Source organism: Thalassophryne amazonica, chromosome 15 (genome assembly GCF_902500255.1).
Source record: "Thalassophryne amazonica chromosome 15, fThaAma1.1, whole genome shotgun sequence".
NCBI lineage: Eukaryota > Metazoa > Chordata > Actinopteri > Batrachoidiformes > Batrachoididae > Thalassophryne > Thalassophryne amazonica.
In genome coordinates this window covers 74755589-74780389 of record NC_047117.1, presented here as the reverse complement: position 1 = coordinate 74780389, position 24801 = coordinate 74755589, and the positions used below count along the sequence as shown (strand labels likewise).

The following is a 24801-nucleotide window of genomic DNA, read 5'->3' as shown; positions in this document are numbered from 1 at the left end:
TGCATTGTTTAATTTTAAAAAACATGCCTTTACTTGTACATTATAAATAAAAAATATGCCCCAGCGTCTGAGTGGACCCAACATGTGTATTAAGCACTATGTTAAATTCAATGAATGACCTAACAGTACATTAATTTTAATGGATATGCTACTTTTTTATAAAAACATAACCGTTCAAAAATCACCATTTCCTTCTAACATACAGGAAACACAAAAACAACTTCATCTTTTGCTTTATTTTCCTTGATATTCGAGCTACCGAGTAATAAATTGAATTTTTCCAAAGTAAAATATTTCTTCAGACACCGTCAGCTTCGTTCGCTCGGCCTCTTTCGTCTTCTGTGTTCCTCCGTCATCATCGCTGATAAAAGCACCTTTTGATTCACATAATGCTCAGTGCTCACCTCGTTCAATTTCCTCCTTCCTTCCTGGCTGTGATGAAAACATAAGCTAGCAGCTCTATGCTGTCCTGGAGCTGCTCGGGCGGCGATAAATCTGGGAGCAGATGGACAGAGCGAGGCAGAGACACAGAGAAACCCTGATCTAACAGTGCTTGTGTCCCTGCGTTTCTTCTGAAGCAATAAATCACGGCTGAGAGCATCTCTGCTGGAGCTGCGTGGCTCTGCCAGCTGCTGCTGAGTGTTGGACAACATCTGACACGAGCTGAGACTCGGGCAACCAGTGACTGCAATGTGGAGAACAGCTGCTTGTGAGGGTCAAAAACGACCCTTTCAACTCTGTAGGAAATGGATCGTCTCGTATACTCTTGCATAATTTTTGGGGTCGACTTTGGTTCGTAAACCGTCCCACAATCCTTGATTAGACTAGGGATGGATGGGATGGCCTACAATTTATATCTCAGTATAAGTTCAAGCACAGACGGTAACTGTATATATTGATTTTTCTCAAAATGTCTGTCAATGCTTCTGTAGTGGGAAAGTACTGCGTAGCAGCTCAGACTGTACTCTTAACTGCATTACAACATGTTTCACATAGTACAGCGGTACTTTAACAAACATTTATTGTGCAAAACTGCAGTATATAGTAAAAAAAAAACTTTTCTCAAGTAACATCAATGTCCGAAAAAACATTTTCATTAAATATAATAAAAATCAAGCTGTGAAAGTGAAAACGAAAACCTGATTTGCAGAACTTGTGCTTAGATTCTGATCTCCACTTGTTTGCCGTGGACTTATTCTTCTGCATTCCTTATAACTGACAGCATGTTTTGATTTGAGGTGATAGAAAAGACTGTAACCACTGTCGCACAACAGTTTGCACGATTTCAATCCTCCAAGACTTTAATGTAATCCAAGTATTTCTAATTGAAACTTGTGAATGTTCCTACAAGAGCGGCTCTGTTGACTTGTCTATGATTTGATGAGAGGATGACACGTCCCGATCTTCTGAAGGAAAGGCTGCTTAGTTATTTGATGATGTTATGCATTTTTTTTTATTTCAGCATCAGGTGTCATTAAATTATGTCTCAATCTGTAACTACATAAATTCACATTATATTGAATCATATTCCATCTTGTGGATGTTCCTGTTTTGAGGCTAAACTAATATCTGGAAATACATTTTTATTTTATCATCACCCAGTATCAGTTTGTGTGTGCTTTTGTCCCTGTCCAGTGCCCATAGAACAGAGCAACAGATCCTTTTAAAATAAATAAATAAATAATAATAATTTTAATAGTTTTTTTTTTTACTTTTTTAGGCTTTTCCATTATACAAAAATAAATTATGATGTTATTTCACTTTGACTCAGACAGAAATGCGCTTTTATTTTTTTTATGTTATGTAATGTTAACAGTTTTTTCCCCTTAAATTGGGATGCTTTAAAAAAATCTAGCTCAGTTTTCAGCCACAGAGATCAGCCGTATTTAGCAAATTAACTTTGGACATTATTTATGGCGTCTGCTGTGGTTCTCGGAATGTCTCACAGAAAGCCTTGAAAGTTCCATCCTCAATTGGAATCTAAACAAGAAGCTCACCTCACCACCAAAACCTGCCGCTTCTGCAACATTTTGTGTCAACAGTGTTTTTTTTTTGTTGTTTTTTTTTTTAAAAAGCCAATAAATTACATTAGTAATTGCATTAGTAAATGTAACAGTTTTCTGATACTGCTTTGTTAATTTTAGTAATTACACGTTTTGTGTGTGTGTGTGTGTGTGTGTGTGTCTGTGTGTGTGTGTGTGTGTGTGTGTGTGTGTGTGTGTGTGTGTGTGTGTGTGTGTGTGTGTGTGTGTGTGTGTGTGTGTGTGTGTGTATATATATGTATATAATGCTTACCATTTTCTCATTTGTTCTCCTCTTTTTGCTTTTCTTCCTTCTCCCGTTTCTCTCTCCATCATGTGAATTTTGTTGTTTTTTTTGTTTTGTTTTGTTTTTTGCTTTGTGATTGTTGTTGGCAATACATAATCACATTAATCTCTGATGGACTCTACCTGCATGAAAAAAGACAAAATAAAGGCTTTAAGAAAAGAACGTCTGCAAAATAAGTAAAATGTTGTCTCAAAGGGATAACATCTCAGCAGCAATTACAACAAAAACATTTCATCTTATTAAAATAAACTGATATATATATATATATATATATATATATATACACACACACACACACACACACACACACACACACACACACACACACACACACACACACACACACACACACACACACACACACACACACACACACACACACACACACACACACACAGTTATGCTCAGAAGTTTACATACCCTGGCCATTTTTCAGATAATATGAATGATAACACAGACACCTTTTTTCACTCATGGTTAGTGGTTGGGTGAAGCCATGGATTGTCAAACAACTGTGTTTACTCTTTGTAAATCATAATGACAACAGAAATTACCCAAATGGCCTTGATTAAAAGTTTACATACCCCAGTTCTTAATACCATGTATTGCCCCCTTTAGCATCAGTGACAGCTTGGAGTCTTTTGTGATAGTTGTGAACGAGGCTCTTTATTTCCTCTGATGGTAAAGCTGCCCATTCGCCTTGGCAAAAAACCTCCAGTTCATTTAAATTCCTGTGCTGTCTTGCATGAACTGCATTGAGATCTCCCCAGAGTGGCTCAGTGATATTGAGGTAAGGAGATTGCAATGGCCACTCCAGAACCTTCACTTTATTCTACTGTAGCCAATGACAGGTTGACATGGCTTTGTGTTTTGGATCATTGTCATGTTGGAACATGCTGCATTCATCCTGCCATCAATTTTGACCCCAGTTTCCTTTGCCTTTGTAGCTCACACATCCTCAAAACATCAGCGATCCACCTCCACGCTTCACAGTAGGAAGGGTATACCTTTCATCATAGGTCTTGTTGACTCCTCTTCAAATGTAACGTTTATGGTTGTGGCAAAAAAGTTCAATGTTGGTCTCATCACTCCAAATGACTTTGTTCTCTGTGCTGTTTGGCGTATTGTAAGCGGTATACTTTGTAGCATTTATGTAGCAATGGCTTTTTTTCTGGTGACTCCACCATGCAGCCCTTTTTTCTTCAAGTGCTTTCTTATTGTGTATCTTGAAACAGCCACACCACTTTTTTTCCAGAGAGTCCTGTATTTCAGCTGAAGTTATTTGTGGGTTTTTCTTTGCATCCTGAACAATTTTCCTGGCAGTTGTTGCTGAAAATTTTGTTGGTCTACCTGACCGTGCTTTGGTTTCAACAGAATCCTTCATTTTCCACTTCTCAATTAGTTCGCAAATTGCTGATTGGGATTCTCAGGCCCTTTTTATATCCCTTTCCTGCTTTATACAGTTCAGTTACCTTTTCTTTGGCAAGTCTGTTGCTGTCCCTATGACTCAGAAACTAGAAATGTCAGTGCAGCACTGGATGAAAGATGGAAGGGTCTGTCAGGAGCACAGAAACTCACTGACCTTTTATACACACACACTGATTACAAGCAAACAGCTCACAGGTGAGGATGGTTACCTTTTGTAGCCATTCAAACCTATTTGTGTCAACTTGTGTGGGTGTTATCAAGCCAAACTCACCAGGATATGTAAAACTTTTGATCACTGTCATTTCATTTGTTTCTTTTGTCATTATTATTTAAAAAGAGTAAACACATTTGTTTGACAATAAATGGCTTCACACAACCACTAACCATGAGTGGAAAAAAGTTTTTGTGTTATCATTCAAAAATTGCCAAATATATCCTACTAGGGTATGTAAACGTTTGAGCACAACTGTATGTATATATATATATATATATATATATATATATATATATATATATATATACTGTAGCTTAAAAGGTATCATTGTGCATGACATTACAACCTAATCAAAAACAATCCCACAAAAATGAGAAAAGCGCTGAAGCATATTGGTCTGGAAAAGGTTACAAAACCATTTCTAAAGCTGTTGGACTGCAGTGAACCACAGAGAGAATCATTATCCTCAAAAATGAGAAAACCTGAACATCTTCCAAGGACTGACTGGCCTCCTAAAATTCCACCAACATCATATCAGTGACTCACCAACAGAGTCACAAAAGAATCTGAGACACCGACCCAGGTCATGTGAGGTCAATGTTCATGATTCCATAATGAGAAGGTTTCAAGGTAAAAACCACTGCTAACCAACAACATAATGGCTTCAATCATATTACAAAACTAAATACGCAATGCCCTTTTGTGAAACTCAGCTTTGGAGATAATGTTCTGTGGAGTGATAAATGCAAACAAAACATTTTGAAGCATGTGGATCTGAGTGCATCTGGTGCTAAGTTAACATAACACTCAACAAGAACACCACGCCAACAAACGTGGTGGAAAGCATGACTGTGTGAAGAAGCGTTGCTCCTTTAGGGCAGTAACTGATGGGATAATGAACTCTGACCTCAGAGAAGGTCATGCTATCAGCTATATGAAGCTCAGTGTTGGGTTTTGCTGCAACAGAACGATCAGAAGCACAGGATCCAGTCCACCTCTACAAGACAATCAAAAGATCACTCTTGTACAGCTGAACTGCTGTTTGCTGCTCACAGAAAATACCACATGAATCTGTCCTGCAAATGTGTACAGTTTAAACTAGAACCAATAGTTGAGAGCGGAAGGTTTTTGGTTTTTTCTAGGCTCATAGATCCTAATGAAATACGTTTTACTTCTTGACTACTTTTATTGTGAGTATTTGAACAACAATGAGGAGTACCACTTACAATTCTGAGTGAACTTGAGCTCTGACATTTTGATCATGTAGTGTGTTCATTTTGAGGACCCCACAAACTGGAAAAGGCCAAGGACACACCCACATTTCACCTTATAGATGGTTACTTTCAAAATATAGGGATGGAACAGTTGCCATCCAGAACCCAAAGCGGTTCTTTTGTGTGGTGGGTGCAGAAAAGTGCAGCACTCGTACGCCTCCCAAACCTGCCCTGAACAATTATGATTTGTCTCCATTTTCAGCTGTATTTGAAGATATATATGATTTTTAAAAATGTGACACATCTTTTATTTTGTGCAATGGAGAGTTGACTGTATGTCACTGGATTGTTACAGCAGGCTCACAGAAAATTTCCATATGATTCTTAATTTTATTGTTACTCTTTTACTTAAAAATTAAAAGTGGCACCAGTTACATCTCATCCAAGTTTAAAACATTTCTCATTTTTCCTCAGTAAATTTGCAAACTGTAACTATTTCATTATAAATGTATCATTTGTAGATGGTGCATTTAGGGTAGAATGAAAGGCCATCGCAAGAAGTGCAATAAATTCATCCAGTACAGGAGAGACTTGGTGCCATTTAATGAAATTAAAGATTAAAAACACCATAATGATTATATATTAGTACTGGCCATTGGCCAAAGTGAGTTGGAAAATACTGGTGAATTGAATATTGGAAAACAATCCAATTGTGTACATCCCTATAAATAATCAAATATTTACTGTAAAATATACATATCACAGTTTTCACAAACTTTGGAGTTTGCACTGAATTATTCTTGAGATTTTCTTATCAATGTGATGTTTAACAACAAAAATGAGGTCAGATTACTAATGAACCTAATAACTAACACAGGTGGCCAAATGTTGGCCAAATAAGAAATGTGCAATTAATTTAGTAATGAAATCTGATTAGAATACATGTGCAATAAAGTTATGCCTGACAGCAGAAGTTTTAAAGTGGCTAAAGGAGAAAGAACGAGCAGCAGGCAGATGGACAGAAAGCAGAAATGGTGTAAATCGTCCTGTGTTTGGTGGACGTGGTTTCTGTGGTTTGATGGTTCTGGTTCCAGTTTTAGATTTGATTTACCTCACAGTGACAGAAACAGCAGTTAAGAAGCCAAAGGTGTGTAAAAAAAGAAAGAGAGAGAGCTTCATAACCTAATCTGGAATTTTACACCAAACCTTTTACTATCATTACTCTGCTAATGTATAAATGCAGCGCAAAGCTTGGAGGTTGATTGATTTTTCTGTTATAAAAAGGTAATTGTTTAAGTCATTAAATTTCTGTTTTATTACAGTCAAGGTGAAATTTTATTTATTTATTATTATTATTTTGACATTTTTACATCAAGCAAAGATCCGTCAATCAAGGCACCACTAGCTCATTTGAAAAACCATGCTGTCGTACAGGGCTACCTTTGTGCATGGTGAACATTATTTTTGTCTTATATGAGCTGCCTGACTTTTACTTTTGTAATGACTCACACACCTGTCACACATTTTTTAACTGACTGTGTCAGAATTACTATCCTATACAGCATGCTAGCTAACAGGACTGTAGCATGGTGGTTTACGGCAGTGTAGCATTGTAGCCAACAATACTATAGGCACACTGCTAGACAGCATGCAAATTAATAGTAGTGCAGCATGTTAGTAAACAGTACTGTGAACAGCTTGGGACTCCAACAAGGGTGGTTGCATCTCCTCCACTCTCCCTTATCTCTGCTCTCTGCTTTAACCTTCAAGTCCCTACTTCGCCAGACTGTGAATTCCTGAAATTATATTGGATACTGGTTCTATTGGATTACTATTGGATTAACCATGGAATTGATCAGCTGGTCTCTGAACGCTATTGACACCATCTTTTCTACAAGAAGGTCAGGACCAGGGGATCCTGTCCAGATGGAACGTATCCTGCGGGCTATGTTCTCGACTACTGGGGGTCGTGGCGTGTTGCATGCTTGGCGCCTTTCTCTGTTGAGGATGTTGAGGATTTATTCATATTTGGTCTTATGGTAGCAGGGCTGGCTGGTACTTTCTGGCTTATGTGCTGCCCTGATCTACCGGAAAATTGGCGAGACGGCGGCATCAAGAACCACGGCCCCTCGCTTGTCCATCATGATTAACGAGGTGGGCAAGGCAGTGCATTCTCAGACTGCGATGACTCTTGAACTCAGACGCAAATTGGATGACATCTTGGAGCAGATGTGTGCCTTGCAAATGAAGATGAAGATTTTGGAGGCCAGGGCATATTCTTAATTCATAATTGGGATTTGGTTGTTCAAGTGAAGCTGTAAAAAGTGTTTTTCACTGCTTAAACCACAACACGGCAGGCATATCAGCCTGAAGGACAAATTGCCCGACTGTTTTCCTCCAGAGGAATGTCTTCAGGCCTTGGTGATTATTTGGCTGTTTTCTTATCTCAACTCACAAAGACAATAAACTGTTTCACAGGACTGAAGCATGCTCCACTCCCTCTCCCCACCCCACCTCCTGCACCCCATCACACACCCCCCACTCCAGCTTCTGCTCATGTCACCCCTTCCATTCTGCAGGGGCGGTACGGTTTTAGCTGCTGCTGGCCCCCCCCCCCCACCCCCCGCCAAGCCGACGATGGCGCAACTCAGGGTTGCTGCGTGACATTCACCCACTTGTCTCAATTCGGATAACGGACTTCTTCAAATTTAGTGCACATAAACAATGTCAAATGTGTATGTGCTGTCTTTAATTCTGATGTGTGCCATTATTACGGTAAACAAGTAATAATTGTGGACTAATGTTAGCAAACAGTACCGTGAATGAATGCTGCGTTCATAACCCTCAGAAGCTCAGAAAGACCCCACATAAAAAATCCCTACTTCCAGAAAAAGTGCATTCACGAGATTACTTCAGAGACAGTTATTCAACCTATCACAGAAGAGCTAGGCTAACATTATTTTTTGAGCTACATAAAATCATCAAAAACATTTATGCTGATGTGTGGTGCTGGCTTAACTAACTACATAGAATATGAATATTGTATATGGCAGTAAGGTCTTGTTAAAATTTCATTTTAAAGGTCTTGTTAAAATTTCATTTTAAAGATGCATTTTCAACATTAGTAACACTATTGTCTAACCATTTGCAAATGCGCTGCCACATCAACTCAAAGTGTGAGCGTGACTGCTGTGACCTGGGTGAGACAAATGTAGCCTGAGCACACCAACCTATCTCGAAGTTAACAAGCTGGCAAAAGCTAAAATGCTAGATGACTTTCAGTTTGAGTGCTTGATTAATGTATTTGTTTTTTTATATTTTTTTTGCAGACTGCACGGTGGTTCTTCTAGGGGTGGCCGGTTGAGGGTACTAAAAGCTTTGACTAACGTGATTAAAACGGCAGCCGTTTTTCTCTTTTCTGCAAATATATGTACTTATATCTCCATATACATTTCTACATGCTTTACTTTTTCTTGTTCCCCCCTTTTTAATATTATTATATTTAAGTAAATATTGGAGGAGTGGGGTACAATTAGTAATACCTAACTGCTAACGTTAGTTTATCTAGCCGGCCTTAGCAACGTTCATCGTAGCTTACAAAATAGTTGGTTCCTTTTTGTTTGATAACAATCTTCTCCTGTGATGTCTTATCCTTCTTACATCTTATTACTTATTATATTATATATACCTTTTTCTTGAGCTGCTTGGGTGGGTAGGGAGAGAATTCCCATGGGATAAAAAAGTTTTTTAACCTACCATCCCTGGTTCTCAAGACCAGGCACCTAAGTGGCTCTACTCTACTCTTTCCTACTCTCCTATTTTACTCTTCCTTTTTAGATATTTAGATATACATTTGTATACTGGCAGAGTTCCACCTTAGAATTGGAATACGAGGTCTGTTAGAAAAGTATCTGACCTTTTTATTTTTTTTCAAAAACCACATGGATTTGAATCACGTGTGATTGCATCAGCCAAGCTTGAACCTTCGTGCGCATGCGTGAGTTTTTTCACGCCTGTCGGTTGCGTCATTCGCCTGTGAGCAGGCTTTGTGTGAGCACTGGTCCACCCTCTTGTCGTTTTTTTATTGCGAATAAATGTCTGAACGATTTGGAGCTTTGCTGCATCAATTTTTTTCCAGAAACTGTGAGAGACCTCAAGGTGGACACCGTTCGGAAAATTAATATGGCTTTCAGGGACGATTTTATGGGGATTATACAGATTAAGGAGTGATCCAGATGATTTAAAGACCACCCACAGCTGCTGAGAGCGCGTCGCGCTCTGAGCGCCGATCGACAGGCTCAAACCCCGCTGAAACAACCAGATCATTTCCAACGTGAAGGCTTTGTTGATACGGGACGTCGTCTGACTTTCACAAAAAAGCAGAAGGCGTGGACATCAGCACTTTTTTGGCACATTCCACTGTTACAGGAGTTTTTTTCATGGAAAGAAAAGCGGACGGATGCGCCACCGTGCCGTTCATGGTGCGGCACAAAACCACCTCCGTGTTGGTCTCACAGGACGGCTTTGGGATGGCTTTCAGATGGCTGTCGGTGGGATTTTAGTCGTGTGACTATCTGAGAAATTGTGGATGAGCCTGGACATGCCAGAACATGTCCTGTGAGGCTTCATCACGGCGTTGCTTTGCGTCATGCGGCTCCACCGCGACGCACGGAACTCCTCCGCACGTCTGTCTCAATGTGCCGAAAAACTGCTGATGTCCACGTCTTCCGCAATTCCTGTGCTAGTCAGACGACATACCGGATCAAGACAGTGTCCAGTTTAGAAATGAATGGCACATTCCACTGTTACAGGAGTTTTTGTCATGGAAAGAGGAGCGGAGTTCCACGCGTCGCGGTGGAGCTGCATGACACAAAGCAACGCCGTGATGAAGCCTCACAGGACATGTTCTGGCATGTCCAGGCTCATCCACAATTTCTCGGATAGTCACATGACTGAAAACCCACCGACAGCCGTCTGAAAGCCATCTCAAAGCCGTCCTGTGAGACCAACACGGAGGTGGTTTTGTGCCGCGCCATGAACGGCACGGTGGCGCATCCGTCCACTTTTCTTTCCATGAAAAAAACTCCTGTAACAGTGGAATGTGCCGAAAAAGTGCTGATGTCCACGCCTTCTGTCTTTTTGTGAAAGTCAGATGACGTCCCGGATCAACAAAGCCTTCACATTGGAAATGATCTGGTTGTTTCAGCGGGGTTTGAGCCTGTTGATCGGTGCTCGGAGCGCGGCGCGCTCTCAGCAGCTGTGGGCGGTCTTTAAACCGTCTGGATGACTCCTTAATCTGTGTAATCCCCATAAAATCGTCCCTGAAAGCCATATTCATTTTCCGAACGGTGTCCACCTGGAGGTCTCTCACAGTTTCTGGAAAAAAATTTATGCAGCAAAGCTCCAAATCGTTCAGACATTTATTCGCAATAAAAAAACAACGAGAGGGTGGACCGCTGCTCACACAAAGCCTGCTCACAGGCGAATGACGCAACCAACAGGTGTGAAAAAACTCACGCATGCGCACGAAGGTTCAAGCTTGGCTGATGCAATCACACATGATTCAAATCCATATGGTTTTTGAAAAAAATAAAAAGGTCCGATACTTTTCTAACAGACCTTGTATAATATATAAGATATACCTTACTGAATTTTCATGTCGCTTTATTAACTGTGGCAGCATCAGTGTAGCAAGTGTTACCAACCTATTAATACCTGCTAATTAACATTCATAGCATTAACATGCAAGTTAAATAAATTTTACTGATTAGAAATGCTGAAGCACAGACTTCTGAGAAGGTCTGTTAGTGCAGTTAACCATACAACAAAACATATTATCTCAGATATTTGTTATTTTCACTCAAAGCAACTACCCCTGATTATTGCTAACTTTATGGTTTAAAATAGCTTAAACTGATGATTTATATCCAAAACTCAGCCCCCGCATAGTTGTCAAACTGGGAACCACCAAGCTATAGAGACCACAACCATTTTTTGTACCATGCCGTAAATATGTTTATTTCTGCTTTAAAGTTGGACATTTTAGCATGTGGTTGCACAGGGACGGGCTCACTTGGAGCCAGTCTCAAGTGGCCATTCAAGGAAACACAGGCCTCAGCACTTCTGCATGGGTTCAATTTTATCAGCACTGCTTGGCTTTCATGTTTTCATTAAAGAGTAACGGGTGGGGGTGGGGGTGGGGGGGGGAGTGACATTTCTTATTCAGACGCACTACGAAGAATGAATATAATGACAAAGATCTTACATAATAACATTTACAGGCGTTCCACTCAGTGGTGGAGGCAAAAACACAGGTGACGTTCAGGGTCAGTGGGTGATGTTTCTTACCAGCGTGGATCTGGACTGAGCTGTTGCCTTCTTCATAGTAGATACCAAGAATGAGAAAAGGACAGCTTCAGCCATCTGTTAGCCAGCTGCAGAGTGATGCCTCACATCAGTACCTCTCATTCTCTCTGATAAAGGGAGAAGTGAGCTGAGCTACGTGGTGGAGAGATGCTTTATGTGTAAAAAACCCCTCTGAGGAGCTGAGGTCACTGACAACTTATTAACATCGCCTCTCTGTAGTCTTTAGTGTGCACATTTCCTAAGGCTGCTAAGTTTTAGAGTGCTACCAGCAGTGAATGTTAACGTTTCATGAAAAACGTATGTACAGTGTCCTCCAATAGTATTGGAACACTTGGTATTTCACACATTTTAATTTGCTTATTTTAATTTTAATTTCAAATACAAAAAATACAACAAAAAAAAATCTAAAAGCAAATCTCTACGACTTGATATAAATGAATTAAAAATATGGGTTGCATAAGCAATGGAACATTTTGGTATAATAGCTGTAAATAATCAGTTTTATTGCCAGTTGCCTTTAGACAGGTCAGGGCAGGGGTAGGCAACCTGTTCCAGAAAGAGCCATGAGGGTGCAGGTTTTCTTTGCAGCCGCTGACTCCACCAGGTGATTTCACTGATTAATATCACTTTGAGCAGATGGAATCAGTTAATCAGTGAAATCACCTGGTGGAGTCAGTGGCTGCAAAGAAAACCTGCACCCTCATGGCTCTTTCTGGAACAGGTTGCCTACCCCTGGGTCAGGGGATGGATACAAGAACATTTCCAAGTCACTGAATATGCCTTGATTGCAGAAGAGAAGGATTTTATTTCACCAAAACATCAAATCTAGGCTTGAATCTCAGATGTACCTTTTGCAGAGGCAGTTCTACACTAAATTAATCCCCAGGCAAGACCCCCTCTGTGCACCCCCCCCCCCCAAAAAAAAACACAAAAGTTTGCACAAAGCCATTTTTTATTATTTTATTATTATTTTTTAATATTTTAGAAGTGTCCCTGCAATTGAAATTGACATCAAAAGACCGCAGGCTACAACATAACTCTTATAGAAAACATTGATGAATTGCAAATTTGAATCAACACGCCCTTACATGCTAAATGTCTGTCATTAGACACTTTATTAATCTGTCTTTCAGGGAGGAACAATAGGGCACCACAGTCTCATTTGAACCCTGCGTGATATCGCGGGATTTGACCACTTATGGGGTCCTCCGCTCTGTAGCGCAATATATACACAGCATAACTTCACACAGATAAATGGTGTACTGTTTTGTTTTTGGCTGCACTTACCAAAGCAGTTGCAAAAATTATTATTTTTTTGGTTCCCAGTGGAGTTGAAAAGACGAGCAGATGGGAGCCGCCGTGTCGTTAAGTGTAGCTTACCAACACGACGTAACCAGAGTAGCTGCGTGCTCTCGCCTGCAAAACTGCCTCGACACTTTTCAGCTCCGGGTCATAAACAAACAGCAACACATGTCCACTTTCCTGCCGCATTGTCACTTTTTCTTTGCATTTTCACTTTGTTTGCATGTAATTTGCCCCAAAACTCATTGAAAATGCTGTGGTTTGTCCCCCAGAAATAGAGAAATTATGTCATATTCATCATATTTTACCCCTTTAGCGCCCACCCTCAAACGAGACTGCGCTGCCCAATTAGCTCTTTTATTAGCATGCATATTTGTCTCAACATTTAGCTAAATATTTACCTTGATGTTTGTAAATATTAGACTAAATGTGTACATACCTAGCATTAACTAATCTGCAAAAGTTTTAGGTATGACAGAAATTATGTAATAATGTAGTGTATTTTTTCCCTTAAGTTTTCGTCCTCATCTGTGGGTAAAAAAAAAATCTCAATTGAAATGTTACTAATATTCCCAGGCCAGTGAAATCAAATGTGATTCTTTTTCTCCATTAAATAAACCAATTAATTCTGAAGATAAGATTAATTTTAAATTTCATTATTATTATTATTATTATTATTATTATTATTATTATTATTATTATTATTATTATTATTATTATTATGTCAGTGTACATGACAACAGAAAGAGAGTTGCCAGCTGCTGGAAAATTGTGGGAAAACTGGATAACACACACTCTTGTGTCATATTACATGGATAAATGTGGCAGGGTTGGGGTTTGAACAGCGAACCTTCCGCACTGAAACCAAGTGCACTAAGCACTTGGACACCACCCCTGCATTAAGTACATTTCAAAAATCAAATTTCAAATTTCAAAGCAATGGACTCAGACACCACTATGGTTTTAGTGCTGTTGCACCTTAGTGCTGCGTTTGATACTGTGGATCATCATAGTTTACTCGACAGGCTTGAGAATTATTTTGGGATTATTGAAATTGTCCTTGCATGGTTGACATATCTGTCCAGTCGTTCTCACTGTGTTTTGTACAATAACACTACCTCTGATCTTAGGGACATGAAGTTTGGGGTTCCACAGGGATCCGTTTTAGGTCCCCTGCTCTTTTCCCTTTATGTAGCAGCCCTTGGGAATATACTGTGGATTTATGGATTGTCTTTCATTGCTATGCTGATGATACTCAACTGTGCATGACGATAATTGCTGGTAATTTTACTCACATAAAATCTTTAGAAAATTGCCTTGCATCAGTGAGAAGTTGGATGTCTAGTAACTTCCTACTTTTAAACTCTGATAGGACTGAAATGATGGTTCTTTATCCAGCGAGGCATCTGCATCAATTTGGCCAGCTGGCGTTTAGCTTGGGTTCATGTGTTATACATCATACGGACAAAGTGAGGAATCTTGGGGTAATTTTTGATCCTATATTGTCTTTTGACCTCCACATTAGGGACATTACGAGAACTGCTTTCTTCCATTTGCGAAATGTAGCGAAGATTTATCCCATCCCGTCTATGGTTGATGCTGAGACTTTGATGCATGCATTTGTTTCTTCAAGATTCACTATTGTACTGCTCTATTTTCTGGTTTGCCACAGTCCAACATTAGGGGTCTTCAACTGGTTCTTTTGATTTGAGGCAGAAAGTTTGACCATATTACACCCATTTTGGTATCTCTTCACTGGCTTCCTGTCACTGCAAGATCATATTTTAAGGTTATCTTTATTGGCTTTTAAAATTGTTCATGGACTGCCTATCTGGCTGATCTGGTCAAGCCCTATGTACCAGCTCGGGCCCTGCGCTCGCAGGGTGCAGGACTTTTGTGTGTTCCCACAGTGAATAATAAGTCTGCCGGTTACAGAGCTTTCTCCTACCGTGCCCCAGCTCTGTGGAATGATCTCTGGGGACATCTACGGCAGTCGGATAATGTGGAGACTTTTAAATCGAGACTGTAAACCCCTTTGTTTTCCTTGTTTCATCATTAGTTTTATTGTGTTATTATGTGTTTTTATTCTTGTGCTCTTTTATGTTTTGTCTTTTTATTGTTTTAAATTTTTTTAATTCAGTTTTTTCTCTGTTTTCGGTATTGTGTTGTGTAAAGGGCCTTGAGGCGATCTCATCGTGAGTTGCCGCTATAGGAATTAATACATTTGATTTTCATTAAGTACATATATCTGGTAATTTAAGGTCAGATTCAAGTCACTTTCGCTAACAATGTGAATGCAGCTCAAGTTCTAAACCCTCCTTACAAATAAGCAGGCTCTCCTTTCTGTAAACTTTTTTTTTCCCACAAGTGGGCAGTTTGTCCTCTCCGGTGAGACTCAAACCCATTCTTACACCCTGTCTGTCTGCCTTTTATTTCATAAACTGGCTGCCTCATTCTTCCTGCCTCCTTTGGCACTGGCTGGATGATGCACAGAGAAATGTGGCGCAGAGTTCTAGGGTCGCTGCATCCTAAGTGGACTTTGCCCTGCCAGAGAGGAGACGCTGTGGAGCCGGAAAGCAGGATCCTGCTGAGTGGAGCAGCGGGGAAACAAGGGGCAGGATGCTCCGTCTGGAGCCAAAGTAGAGTAGCGCACACGGGGAGGTGAGCGCCTGTCCCCAGGGACAACGTAGGAGACAACCGCCAAACCTCTCACTCTCACTCTCACTGCTTCTGTTCTGTGCACGTCAGCAAACAGGGGCGCCTACCTGCAGCTGCGGCAAGCGCAAATTTGCCAGTTCCCCACCACACAGTGACATGATAACTGCTTTGCAGTGCAGATGCTCGTGCCGCTGCCTCTCCAATGTGTCATGAACATGGCTGCCTGGTTCACCGTACCTAGCAAATTGCAGCTGCACTTTCCCTTTTTTTTTTTTTTTTTTTTTAAGAAAATCCTCCTCTATACCACTTCATCATGAAGCTGTATAACTGAGGATACAAAATGTAAAACATGCACTGTGCAGAATTTCACCAATCACAGCCACAGAAGCCTATAACTTCATCTGGGTGTCTTGGTGGCTTTCCTCACTCTTCTCCTTCTTCCACAGTCACTCAGTTTTTGAGAACTGTCTACTCTACATAGATTTGCAACCATCATCTTGGCTTTGATATTTTTAATTCATTTATATCAAATTGTATATATTTGCTTTCAGTTTGAGTTTAAGGATGATAATTTTAGAAATTTTTATTTTTTTGTATTTGAAATGGCACTAACAAATTAAAATGTGTGAAATACCAAGTGTTCCAATACTTTTGGAGGGCACTGTAGCATCACTTCAAACATGCCGAGCACACTGTGAAATCAAGTACATTTATAATAAACTGCAGTTAAGCCAAAGCAAATGTGATAGTTGTCATGACAGCAACTTTGCCAAAAGTGTTTACATAACGCACTTGGCATCCTGGTGTCTGTGCTACACTTCCTGCAGAATTCCTCTTTCCAGTATCACAGTCAGAAAAAACTAAAGTCTCCTTGTCAGACCGTGTTGTCTCTCAGTTATTATGCATGGTGTCCTTGCGCAATTAATCAAGCAAATGATATTTACATCTGCCTGCAGCACCACCGTGCACAAATATGATTCTACAGCCATGCTGGGGTCAAGGGTCATACTTTTACAACACAAACATTCTCTAAATGTCTTGGAGTTTATTTACATCCATCAAGAAATACAAACAGTGTGCTACTGTACAGTACTGTAAGTCTAAGTAGGCAGTTCCCAAAAACTGAGTGACCATGACAACTCGGAAGGACTTCTACACAGAAAAGGTTTATCCTGAAAATGTGAAATTTCAGCTACAGTTTTCCAGAAGGCACGTGGAAAACTTAAGCCTAGATCTGATGTGATTTCTTGAAACAATGCACTACGCCCTGTTTCTCGGATCACAGCCACAGATGCCTACAACTCCACACTTGTCTCCATTCGTGCATAATCACTTTTTTTAGAGAGAGAGAGAGAGAGAGAGAGAGAGAGAGAGAGAGAGAGAGAGAGAGAGAGAGAGAGAGAGAGAGAGAACTGTCTGCTCCAGACAGATTTACTATACAGTACTGTAGTGTTTGTATTCCTTAATGAAGTTCAAGATATATTAAGTGACTTGGAAATGTTCATGTATCCAGCACTTGACTTTTCAAACTAAGAGTTTATAGTTTTAGAAAACTGACTATAGAGAATCCTGAATTCCTTTTTTCAAAAAACTGATATTATTAAAAAAGAAAAGGTGTCAATACCCAAACCTTTTCATCTCACTCAACGTGGACTGCATTTATGGAGCACTTTTGCTTTTGAAGTGGATGCTCAAGGCGCTTTGTAATGATTCCTCACATCCACCCACTCACCAAGCAAAGAGCTCAGCTGCACACCAGGAGCAACTTGGGACCTTGCCCAAGGGCCTTAGTGATGTTCCACTTTCACAGGGATTTGAACCAAGGATCCTCTCATCTCAAGCCCACCATATTAACCAAAGGGAGAATAGCACAGAGCACCTTTGGAACATGGAAATTCATGGTTGGTTTGTCTCTCAAAAAAATTAACAGTGAAGCGTCAGCATTCAAGTATATAACCTAAAATAGAATGAAATCAGTTAAAGAATGTAATAGTAATAGTAATAATAATAATAATAATAATAATAATAATAGTAAGTAAGTAAGTTCCTTTGGCTGCTCCCTTGTTTGCACTCTGGGTTGCCACGGCAAATCCAAGGTGGACCTGCATGTTAAATTGGCACAAGTTTTACACCGGATGCGCTTCCTGACGCAACTCCACATTACATGGAGAGATGTGGCAGGGGCAGGATTATAATAATAATAATAATAATAAATAATTGAAAGTTCATTACAAGTACAATGACAGTGTAGGGACAAATAAAAATGTTTTACTGCAAAAAAAAAAAAAAAAATAAACAGAAAAATTCATCAAAGCCACAGGAGATCAAATATTTTAAATTTAAATTTAAAATGGCTGAAGTTGTGGCATATTTAAGATCCTCAGAGAGTCTCCGTAATGCCTTTATAAAGGAAAAACGCTGGCCTTGGACTGTGTGGTTCCAACGTCTCCGAAGATTTAGTCCTTTTTCTGTTTTAGATCATTGTAATTTGGATGTGTTTGGACGTTAAAGATGCTTTGTCTTTGCCTCTGGGATTTTTTCAAAAGGCAGTTTTCCTGATTTTTCTGTCACAATCAATAATAATTGATATCAAATTCAGAGCACTTCTGGAGTCAGATGATGAGTCTTGATGTTTTGATGGTTACAAATGTAAAGCACTGTCCAAAATAAGATCCACTGACAGTAAGAGAGACATAAAAAAAATGTTTTGTTTTGTTTTTTTGTGAGTCCCTTTGCAAAAAAATAAGACAAATTATTCAAAATTGTGATCAGAAATAAAAAAAAATAAAAAATACCATAAATAAGTAATAAGTAAAATATTCTCTATTTTATTCAAATTTAAGTGGGCTTCTGGCAAAATTTTAATTGAATTGTAATTCATTTTATTCTATTTTATTTTATAGCACTGTGTTATGTATTTTAGTATTATTCATTTATTGTAATTTCTGCATGTTATTGGTTATCTTGTTTTAATGTGTGCAGCATTTTGGTCAAGCCCGGTTGTTTTAAATGTGCTCTATAAATAAAGTTTGAACTGAGTTGAGTAATATAATATTTGCTGTTTGCCGTCTCCTGCAACTCCTCTTTTCAGTGCTTCGTCAAATTAATTTTATAAAACACAGAATAGATTTAGCTATTTAAAAAGTCACTGTTTGCCATGAAAAATCTTTGTGCACTGCAGAAAAACAAAACTGTTAGAAATCAACACATGTAGCAGTTACAGCTACGTAATGTCTTATTATCACCCTTCATTTGTTCCATTTACACTCATTTCTATAATTTATTATTAATGCTACATAAAACAAGAATGCTGTTAGTGTAACTGAGTGGTTGTAATGGAATACTGTTTCACACACACATACATGACAACTACACTTGCGAATATGTTGTAGATACAAAGAAAGAAAATGTAGCAATAGAAAAATGTAAAATGACTGATAGCGACAGGTTTTACTGAGCAAAAATTGATTTTAAAATGTAACAAAACTGATTCATTAGATCTGTTTCATCATTGTGTGAACTTGGGTTCCTGCTATTACATATGAATCAATAAAGCTCCATCTAAGTGTCCCGGCCAGTGCAGTAAAACTCACTATTTTAGTAGTGCAGTCCCAAAATTATGCCTTTACCAATTATGTTTCATTGTTGTTTAATAGCACTATAAGTAAAAAATATGGTTTATTGCTCTCAGAAATTATGTTGCACAATCTTGCAAAATTCTGAAACGTTTTCAAAAGGTGCAGAAACCAGATTGAGATCTTGATCACTTATAGCATCCCTCAACACACTTCCACTGAAGCCCATCATTCCGGTGAAAACATAACCTCTATCTGTTAGTGTTGCAAATATAAAATAAGGTCTGTAGGAATGAAACAGGCTTCACTTAAATAATCTCTGCATCGTGTTTCTGTCTAAACGGCTATTTTGCCACAGTAACATGTTGGGATTTGTTGGCGTTTATTTCGCCCCAAGTTAATCTGAAAATTAGTCTTTCCATAAACCCCTAATAGAAACATTCTCTCCAGATCCCTTTTCTGCACACAGTCGTTTACATTCAGTCATATCCGGAGATACAACGCAGAATATGAAGAGCCTCACCGAATAGAAGATTCTGCTCATGAAGCTGTTAATATAGAGATCATAATGCGCTGCACAAATCTGATTGTCCCCATCAATCAACCCAGATGTAGATCATGCTGTTGCCCACTGCAACAGCAGTAATGTTGATGTGCTGTACAGTGACATGGAGAATGCGCTTCGTCTACAGGCAGGCTAACGAGCACAGAGCTGGTCACATTACTCTGTGCCTTTTCTTTCTGTCAGTTACACAAAAGAAGACCAGCTTGCACTGTCACTTATTTTTAAATATATGTTAACAACCTCCTTCAGACGCCACAGAGTCACTGCGTCTGAGGTCATGTCGTGACAATGATGCGATATCAGTGATCGGTTGCGAATGTCCAGTCGTGGTTACTGCTGGAAGTATACTGGTATTACAAAACAGCTACAGCTCTGATGGAACTGTGAACCATGCAGAGGTTTAAAAAAAAAAAAAAAAAAACTTAAAATATAATAAAAATAAGAATTTATTTAATTGCAGTGTTATACACCGTGTTATAAACGAAAAGAAAGGAAACGGTAACCTGCCATAGAGTCAGCCCCGTAGTTATTAGGACAGTGATACTTTTTGTGATGTAGCCTTTCTACACCACCACAGTGGAGGTGAAATGAACAACCCAATCTCACACCATTTTGTGATGGCATCACGAAAAAAGTAAATGAACCTTTGGTTTGTGATACTGTCATGAAAAGCGCCACATTTCTGAAACAATGAAGATGTGCTTGTAGTGTAGATTTTCAGGTTTTGTTGAAGGAGTTTAATAAAAATACCATATTAACTATTTATGGATTACAGCAGGTTGCAAAGTGATTAAGGTTTAAGACCAGTTGTGCCCATTCTCCATGCTGTGTCAGAAGGGTATCCAGTGTAAAACTTGCATCAAATCAATTTGCAGATCCATATCTGATCATCAGCTGCTCCCATTTGTTCAGCATCGCCACAGCAGATACAACCATACCCACATTAGTATCTGGCACAGGTTTTATGCAGGATGCCCTTCTTGAGGAAATTACTAGCCATTTAATAATTATGCCAATTTTTATTCCTCCATTTTCAGAGCTCGCAAGTCATTGGACAAACTCAATAAAGGATTACTTTTAATACAAATCATCACTTTTACAGCCAGGTTTCTTCAGACAACTCAGGGGATGGATATATGAACATTTTGAAGTCCCTGAGTATGTCTTAGACTTTATTTACATCAGTTATTAAGACGCACAAACAGCAAGGGACTGAATGGTAAATCTATCTGGAGTAGGCAATAGACTAATGAGGGAAGCCACCAAGGCACCCATGATAACTCTAAAGAGTTATAGGCTTCTGCAGTTGTCACTGGAGAAATTGTGCATAATGCAATTTGTCTGTTGCATAAACGACCATACAGCATGGAGCAAAGCAGGACTTTAAAAACCTGTTCCAATCTAGAATCATCCCCCATGTGCCTTCTGTGAAACCGTAGCTGAAATTTAACCTCTTTTTTAAGAAAATCCTTCTTTTATATTTAGTTTGTCTTGTTATTATGGTGTCTAAAAATGTAGGCAGCATGTATAAAAGTGACTAATTCTTAAATAGCTAATGCAATATTTTAATTGCTTTTTATTAAAAATGCAAAATTACACCAAAAAAAAAATGTCAGTGTACCAGCAATTCTGGTGCTGACTATGTGTGGGTAAAATATTTTTTCATGCCTCCCTTATAATAACATGCATCAAATAAAGTTGAGCCATGTGTCCAGATGTGAAGGCTTTTCTACTCTAATTACTTTCTTAATGGCATCTCAATGCTTTTATATATATATATATATATATATATATATATATATATATATATATATATATATATATATATATATATATATATATATATATATATATATATATATATGTGTTTTATTATGAAAACATTAAGCACACATCAAAATTCCATATTTCATTATAACCTACAGAACATTTGGGTTACAATAAAGAAATAAATGTCGGTACAAATGAAGTGATTAAGTACTACTTCACAGTAGATTCTGTATTAAGTAAATCATCAAATTAAATAATTCAAAATGTACCAGAAAATTATTCCAAAATGTACACACACAGAGGCAGCAGCAATCTGTGGATTTGTGTGTACCACAGGTATCTGCTGTGCAGATGTGTACTGCATTATGACAGGCGTATATATTTCACTGTGTATTTAGGTGCATATTCTTTTTTTTTTTTTTAAGTGCTCGATGTGCACACAGTGCACATGTAGATGCACAGAAGTAACCATGGATCAGTGGATGAAATTGTCTTATACCCTTCAGATGTGAATAATTTGGACAAAATTTTGTCAGTTTCTGTGAGATCGTTGGTTCTTGTATGTTTACCTGCGTGACCGTGTGCTTGTTTGTGTGATTGTCTCTCAGCGTTTTTAGAGGTTAATTTGTAATGGGCTTCAGCTATATGCTACCATTTATCATCTTTATAATGATCAGGAGGTAAACACACACTCTAAAGGTCAGCCACTTAACCTACTTTAATCACAGGCGCCATTAACAACATCACAGCATTATGTGGAAATCAACACCCAGACATAAACTTTCTGTCGCTTTCATATTTCAAACCAAAATGCACCGTTTGCTCTCACCCAGCGATATTATCAGTGCACAAAACACAATTTAAAAAACTCATCATACTGAGAAGTAATGTGAATACAACCATGTGCTGCTTTGAATTCAACAAAGACAAAAATGCATAGCTTGAATTTTAAAAAACAAACTGAGAAATTTAAAATCAATATATTATCAATAAATGCTGACTACTAATAAAAATATGTGCACATTTTTTAACTTCTGCTGACAAACTCTGATAGCGGTAAAAAAAAAAAGAAGCAAATATGTGTGACAATACTGCACAATTTATGTGCAGGCTAAAGAAATAAATCTGTTTTTGTCTTGGACATATGTCGCACAAAATAGGAACAGCTTGGATTATTTTCAGTACGCATTTGCTACATTTCACTTTACATATTAAATAACAAAAACTAAATCATATACTGCAGCACTTAAACAGCGGCCTGTTGTCTCTGAACAAAAATATTTTCATACCTTTCTGTGAAATCAGCAACGCTCTTCTAGACACTAATTAAAATTAAATAAGTATCAAACTATATGTAGACTATACACTTCATACTGTAGCTTGTCAGTTATTACTTTTATACATCACCACTAACATCTGCACATTTACCTTTATTGGAGTGCATCCATGAAATACTAATATACAGACTTTAAATTATTTATAGCCTGCTCCTACTTTTAGCAAATATTGTAAAGTAATTTTAAAATATATAAGAAATTGTATGCAACAACGTAACACACCCCTAGAACTTTGTTAGAATATATTAAGTTTGAAGAAATAACAGCTAAAACATGCTAAATTAAAGTGTTTAATCCCTGCAGGAAAAGTATATACAACAACAACAACAACAACAAATACAGCAGAGAAATACAGAGGCTTTTATTACAAAACTACCATGATAATATTTTACAATGTTCACTCATTTATATGAGGAGGTGATGGTCTAGTGGTTAAGCGCTGGGCTTCAGACCAGAGTTCAAATCCTAGCCTGACTGGAAAATCACTAAAGACCCTTGTGCAAGGTCCTTAATCCCCTAGATGCTCCCGGTGTTTAGTGAGCGCCTTACATGGCAGCACCCTGACATCGGTGTGTGAGTGTGTTTGTGTGAATGTGTGAATGTGAGGCATAATTGTAAAACACTTTGCGCTTCTGATGCAGATGTAAAAGCACTAATAAATGCAGTCCATTTAACATATCATTTACATTATTAATAATAACAGCAATAATATTAAGAGGTACATCACTATTATTATTGTACATTTCTGTTCCGCATGTGCTGATCAATGAAGCACCAGTTTGATTCTATAACAATTCAACAATTTGTAACAATTTGCAACTTCATAAAATATTTGTGGTCAAACTTTAACTTGTTTACATTTATTGTTTCTAAAAATAAAAAAAAGAAGTAGGGGCAGCTTTATAATTATAAATCTTGCTAACAAAAACGAATGCCACATAAAAGCAGAGAACCTAAAAAGAGACAAGAACATTAAACTGACTTGATACAAATCTGTACTCCTGCTTGTATTTTTCCAGTTTAGTGAACTTGATTATGAAATAGATTGATTTGATTCATAATGCGTGAGATTGAGACAGTTAACTTTATCATTTCTAACATTTTTTTATCCACTGAATATTTAAAAAAAATGTTTGCATGAAGCCCAAGCTGAGTGTTCGGTTTATCCATCTTACCTTCAGTCCGGTCGTTAGGGGCTGCCGGGATCCGACCAGAGCCGGTGCAGAGCTGCTGAATGCTCTGGACTTGGTTGGAGCAAGACTGACACACCACGGACACAAATGGTCCACTTTCCCCTCCACAGATAAATGAAGGAGTGAATGTATGAAAACATTCAGGACTCCAACTTATGCTCCGGAGAGCAGGGGATATTTTAGTGTGTCATCTTCAACAAAGACCACTTTTGCAGGTTTTCATGCTTTGAAAAAACTTGAAGGATTGCATGCTTCTCTGTGGGTCACAACCACTTTCCAGCCCCTTATGCTCATAAACCATTTTCAAAACCCTTTAGATCGCACCAGAAACGCATCCAGCAACTCTGAGGCTGGTTCTTTTCTATCCTATAAAGATGACATTTTGCAGATACAAGGCTTACACCTGACAACTGAAATATACGACTGCATGTACGAGTCAGAGCTGCAGCGTGCCGTTTCATTTTTATTATTTTTTCTTTCTTTCTTTCTTTCTTTCTTTTTTTTTTTTTTTTGAGTGCAAGAAAAACTTCCCACACATTTTATTTGTGCTACTCTGGAGATAATCAGGAATCCATTTATAAAATTTAAACAATTTATTCAGAGATTTACATTAAGGTCCCCTTTATGGTGTATTCACTTGCTCAGTTGAAATGTTTTGTTTATTTTTATTTAATTGTTTTGTCAAATAAGTTGAACATGCTTAGTTGGTATCTGCAATAATAAATGTTTAAATTCCTAATTTTGTTTTACAACGTTTCAGTGCCATTAAACCTATTTTTAATATGAGTTTTCGTAAATTAGTCAGGTAAAGATTAAAACAAAATGTTTTGTCATTTTTCTCCAGGTAGTTG

General features: G+C 38.3%; 1 long non-coding RNA gene across 1 annotated transcript; it reads left to right on the top strand.

Moving 5' to 3' along the window:
* Window positions 1–779: 779 nt before the first annotated feature.
* On the top strand, window positions 780–23362 carry LOC117526225. The gene is made up of 4 exons (XR_004565234.1): window positions 780–792; window positions 7091–7104; window positions 11516–11518; window positions 23215–23362. It is a non-coding gene; the product is annotated as an uncharacterized LOC117526225 (long non-coding RNA).
* Window positions 23363–24801: the final 1439 nt, after the last annotated feature.